Source organism: Lepidochelys olivacea, assembly GCF_965140295.1.
Source record: "Lepidochelys olivacea isolate rLepOli2 genome assembly, chromosome: 1".
In the NCBI taxonomy this organism is placed as follows: domain Eukaryota; kingdom Metazoa; phylum Chordata; order Testudines; family Cheloniidae; genus Lepidochelys; species Lepidochelys olivacea.
In genome coordinates, this window is record NC_140411.1 from 73,179,190 (window position 1) to 73,185,189 (window position 6,000).

Consider the following 6,000-nt stretch of genomic DNA (forward strand, 5'->3'; position numbering starts at 1 on the left):
CTTTCATCAAACACTTATTGAAAGTAAAGTTATCAAAATTCTTTGGTTTTGCGCAGCTATCTTCAATATAGTTTTAGAACTTTTAATCTCTGATTTGGCTTTGCCATTTGACTGGCTGTGATATGGTGATGATGTGGAATGACTCAATTCCTACTCCTGGGTGCACTGCACAAACTCACTGTAAGGAAACTGGGATTCATTGTCTGAAACTACAGTTTGGAATGCCATATCTGCTGAAAATGTTTCTTTGCTTTGTCTATCATAGTTGCTGCAGTAGTGTTTAAAGTTTGTATAGTTCCCAGAAATCTAAATCATAGTATACAATAATGAGGTTTTTTTGTGGCTTGCCATGAAAAAAAATCATTCCTATCATTCCAAGGTCTTTTGGAAATTGTGTATCTCTTTTTGCTGCTTGGCCTATATTTCCCCATAGGTATCAGAACTGCTCACCAGGTCTCAGATATCCTTAGTCACATTTGGGCAGTATACAGCATCTCTGGCTTTCGGGATACATATTTCTATTCTGGAATGTCTTTGATGTATTCTTGAAAGAATTTCTGTTATCAGTGATCTGTGTTTTACAATTGACAGAATGATGGATGTGAGCACTTGTTAATCTTTGTCTTGTATAGTTAGTTATCAGATTATTTTCAACCCCTGCCTTGACACTGGCACATAACTGGCCTGGTTGATACTTTCTGTGTCAACCTGTTTTTATGTATTTCTATCCCTTTAAGGATCTCATATTCTTGTTTGGTTGGTATATTTTCTTGCTGTAAGACTGCTCTGGATAAGAACACATCTATGTACATCTCAGTCCCTTTCTTGTACAAGTTGCAGTGTTGCAGTTTAAGTAGTATAGGTTGAAGGCATACCGAGGCCTCTAGCAGTTGCTCTTTTAAAAATGTTCTCTACTGCTTACTGTCTCCTGGAATGGCTTTCCTCTCTTGAACAGACTGGTCAGACTTTTCTCTTGTGAACACTATTGCAAGACATTGCTCTTCAGTTTGGGTGTATCTTTATTTCACTGGCAATAGTGACCTTGCTGCAAAAGCTACCAGCTGTCCCTTTTGTAAGAGTGATGCCTCAAGCCCTTTCTCAGTGACATCACATTGAGTGGTTATCCCTTCAGTCACATTGTAATATTTCAGGATGGGATATTTAATGGTATTGATCTTGAATGGCATTCTCAGCCATCTCAATCACCTGCTGATGTCCAAAAGGTGTTGAGGTAGCATATTTCCTTATCCAACAGCACTTGCTAATATCTGTCTTTGGCAACAAGAACTGAGATTATTTTTGCTTTTGCCAAGTAAGATTATATCTCTTCAATTGTAGGCATTCGGTAGTAGTTCTTCTTAGTGCATTGTTTAAATTGCTTGTGTCTATGCTAATGTGCAGCTTGCCCAGCTTGTCAATGACTACCATGCTCTTTATCCAACTTCTAGGCTCAGTGGCTTAAATAATGATGCCTTCCTTTTTCCAGTTGATGTATTGCCCCCTTATTTTTTCCTCTGAATGCAATGGGAACTCTGTGAAGTACTTACTGTACTAACTGAATTGTTTTCTCTATTTCCAGGAGTAACAGGCCTGGAAAATATCTCATTTATTCAAAAAACGTCATGATAATTTTTAGCAGCTTTGCTGAAAGGATGGCACAGCACATTCTCTGCTCTGGATATATTTTTTGTTTGTTTGTTTGCTTGTGTTCTATTGTATGAACAGTTTGTATCAAGTTTAGTGGTACTAGATTCATGCACTCACAAGTTTTATCTGAACTGGCTTCTGTGTTGTTGTAAAAGGTGATAATTCAGTCTACATGCTTTTCCTTGGTATTCTGCTTTCAATTTACATTGTGCTAGTGGAATTATGATTGTGCCATCATATAATTTTAATGTAGTTTTGCCTGGTTGCAGTTTTGCTTTGTTTTGCATAATGCTGATGAAGTTTTTGGAGCCTACCACATTCACTGAAGCACCACTATATCTATCTGTCATTCAGTTTCCTGTTGTTTGTGTGCTGCTGCCATGTCTTTACCTCTGGTGCTAGTCTGAGATTTATAAAGCTTTATTTCACTGTTTTGAACTGCATTAATGTCATTTATGTGCAACATCTCATCCTCTGAATCACTGCTACCTTCCTCAATATGATGTATTTTCTTCTTTCCTTTTCTTGTCTGCAAGCTTTGGCATAATTATTGCCCTTGCCAAAATTACTATGCATTACCCAATATGTGGGGCATTGTCCAGTCACATGATTTTTTCCACAGTAGCCGCAGGTCTTCCTTTGCATTTTGTTTATCTTATCTGTTTGTATTTGACATTTGCTTTTGAACAATTTTTTTGTGTATTTTTCCTTTGTATTTTATGCTTTCCCTGTGATACCTGGTCAATTATTTGTGTCTGCTCCACTTATGCTCTGCATTTGGATGTCAACTTCATCACTAGCTATTCATAAATCTGTCGCTGTTGGTAAAGTGTGGGCATTCTCCGAGGACTCTTTTTCATGCTCCTGCATCATCTGTCCCAATCTATCACTAATTGGTTCATCTTTTAAGTATTGACAGTTACATGAGTCAGCCATTTTTGTATAGTTTGGCAAGATAGCGATCTTATTGTTTCTCCAGATTCTTGATTATTCGTGTTGCAAATATAAGATTTTTACAAAGTTTTCATATGACATTTTTTGTGAGTTGAAATGTTTTTGGCGCACACCTGGGATTTTAAATGAATCGTATCAGTCTACTGTCCACATACCAAAATGTTGTTGGAGCATGTGGCAGCCTTTGCCCATTACAGCTAATAGTGTGGCTGCTCCTGTTTTGTTTTCCTTTTTATCCAGCCTTGTTGCAATTGTGTAGTTTTCCCATTGTGATCCAAAGAATGCCCAATTGCCTGCAGATAGGAATCTTGCTGACATGATTGTTTTATCTCTCTCTTTTATTATTTTTTTTCAATATTCTTAGTTTCTGATTTCACATACCTACAAGAGCTGACTCATTTCTGACACCAAGTTCAGTGTGCAAACATAAAAAGAGAGAGAGCTAAGATATAATGTCCGGAAGTTGCACTTTGTTCCTCCATACATATTCTCTCCTATTATCAAGCAATTCCTGAAAGCAAAGTTCTGTAAGTTCCTAGATGTTGCCTTGCATGTAATCATGCTGTATCATCCCATCTGGAAGATTTTTTGGACACTAACAAATTGCAACTTCCTGTGAAACATACCCAAATTTGGCCAAGATGTATGACTCCTAAAAATCTCACATGCTCAGTTTACTGTTCAACAGCTAAATTCTCTGAAGATTCTGTCTGATTGAGCATGACTCATTGCAGGGCTTTAGGGGCTGAACAGGACTTTCCCTGTCAATGCCTCTCCTGAATGCTGGGAAATGCTGTGTTGCTGGACACCAGAATCTTTTCTGTGCTCTCAATGCTTTGGCTGCTGGTGCTCAGGATGTGAGGCACAAAAGGGGGAGTACCCTGACTGGAAAGCAAAGGATTTAGGAATGGGGAGGGGGAAACAGGATGTGATGGGATCCCTGGGGCACAACCTGGAACTATGGGACTGCTGTGCCCCTTTCACTCTCTAGCCTGCACTGTATCTCACAGTGTTTTCCCAGTGACAAGCAGCAAACCCCTCCAGGTGCTGTTATCACTCAGCCACCAGAATGCAGAGGCACACCCAGCTACTTTGCGTGAATGCTCTCTGAGCCACTCATGAACTATATGCAGGGAAACACGAACAAGTCTCCCAAGCCCCCAGCTTCACACCCCAGAAATTTACCATTTTGCACTGCTCAAGACCTCCTTTTTAACAGTACAAACTTATTAGATTGTCACTTCGTTCGCCACTTCGTCAGATGAAAGTGGACATGTACCAGCTTTTGTAACCTGAACCAATTTCTCAAGCACTTCAGACAAACTCATTGGGAAGGATAAAACATTAAAATAAATGTATTGACTATAGAAAAATAGATTTTAAGTGATTATAAGCGGCAGACATAAAGGTCACATATAATTACCAAAGAAAATAAAGAAGTAAGCATGCAGTCTAAATCTTAAACCTTATTAGACTGAACAGTATTTGAATCAAGCAGGTTTTATCACCCCACTGGATGTTGCAGGTAGGTTGCAGTTCTTAATACACAGGCTGACTTTCCTTCTCAACTGGGGCCAGTCTCCTCAGTTAAAGTTTGTTTGTCCCTAGAGCTTTTTTGTTGCCATCAGTAGAGGTGGAGGAGGAGAAAGCTAATTACATGATGTCATCGTCCCTTATTTTATACCCTCAGTACATGTGCCTGGAAAATACTAGCCCAGACATGTCCTGGTGGGCTTTACTGAGTCCCAGATTTGAGCAATCCCCTTGGTGTGGTGTTGTGCAACTGAATCATATTGTTGAGCAAGCCCCATTGTGTGGTACTTGCACAACTCTCTTAGAGTATTGTAAATCCTTTGTTTACAACTCCCCAGGTGTTTAATGATTGTTTAAGCCCTGCCCCCACCCCCGGTGTTGGTCACCTCCTTCGTTATTGTCACTGGAGAACTAGCATTGGGCAACTCCCAAAGTCACAACCTATTTCAATAACAACCATACAGCAAAATCTCATAACTTTGTACACACTAATGACGTACATATTTTGACAGAACAATTGGTTTCAGCAGGTCAGGACCTTTCCTATGATATCTTACATGGCGTGCTTTGTATGAAATATCACAACCATATATGAATGATGAATATGGGGGTTATAGGCTGCAACTTTGGGGTACAGTTTGTCACAGAGGGAAATGGGGAAAATGGCGTGGAGTAGAAGTAGATGGGGAGGGGGACAAGAGCTGGTATGAAGGAGCTGGATAGGAGCACTGTGGGGGAGGGGGCTAGATGTATATAGATGAAGAGTGTCGGGAGGCAAGATCTAGGTAGAAAATTTTGGGTAGGAAGATTTCCTAACATTTGAGTGCTTGACTTTGCAAAATTTTAAAATTCTTTGAATGTAGAAATTTTTATGTAAAGCTCACATGGCTTGTACTTGTGCCAATTACTTCCAAGCCTTATGAGAAAGAATCTTTATTTTTTTAGTCATTAAAAATGATAAATACAAATAACAGACATTTCTCTTTCACATTTTTTATTAGATTGTAAGTTGTTCAGGGCAGTGACTTGTATTTCTTCAATGCCATTGCCTTATGTCATCCACCTTATAATATAAGATTGTGTGACAAAACTGAAACACTATTCTAGCTAGACAAGTTCCAAGAGAAAGGGAGAAACAGTTAAGCCTTTCGGTGACTCTAACGGCATGGCTACACTTGCAGATGTAGAGCACTAACCAGCCCTCGGAGAGCGCAGTAGGGAAAGTGCTGCAATGTGTTCACACTCTCAGCTGCAAGCGCACTGGCGTGGCCACATTTGCAGCACTTGCAGCGGCATTGAGAGTGGTGCATTATGGGCAGCTATCCCACAGAGCACCTCTTCCGATTCTGGTGCTCTGACTTGTGGGAAGGGGGTGGGGAGTGGGGGCATTCTCGGTCCTGTCCCAACACCCCGTGATGCATCGCTTCGCATCCCAGCAATCCCTGTGCTTCCATCCACATTTGGAGCCATCTTTCAATGTTTTTTGTATTGCATGCTCTGTCTTCCCTTTTGGTCTGCGTGAATGGATCCTGAAGGGCTGAGGAATATGCTAATGGGTCTCATCAGCACATCACAAATAGCAGTCAAGTTACTCAAGCTACAAACTGACAGTGAGGAGCCTGCGATGATGTCGACTCACATAACGCATACGACACGAGATTGCTTGTGGCATTCACGGACATGCTCAGGAAACAAGCACTGAATGGTGTGATCACATCATCATGCAAGTCTGTGATGATGAGCAGTGGTTGCAGAACTTTCAGATGAGAAAACCCACTTTCATGAGACTGTGTGATGAGTTCGCCCCCCACCCTGCAGTGCAAGGACATGAGATTGAGAGCTGCCCTGCCAGTGGCTATTGCAATC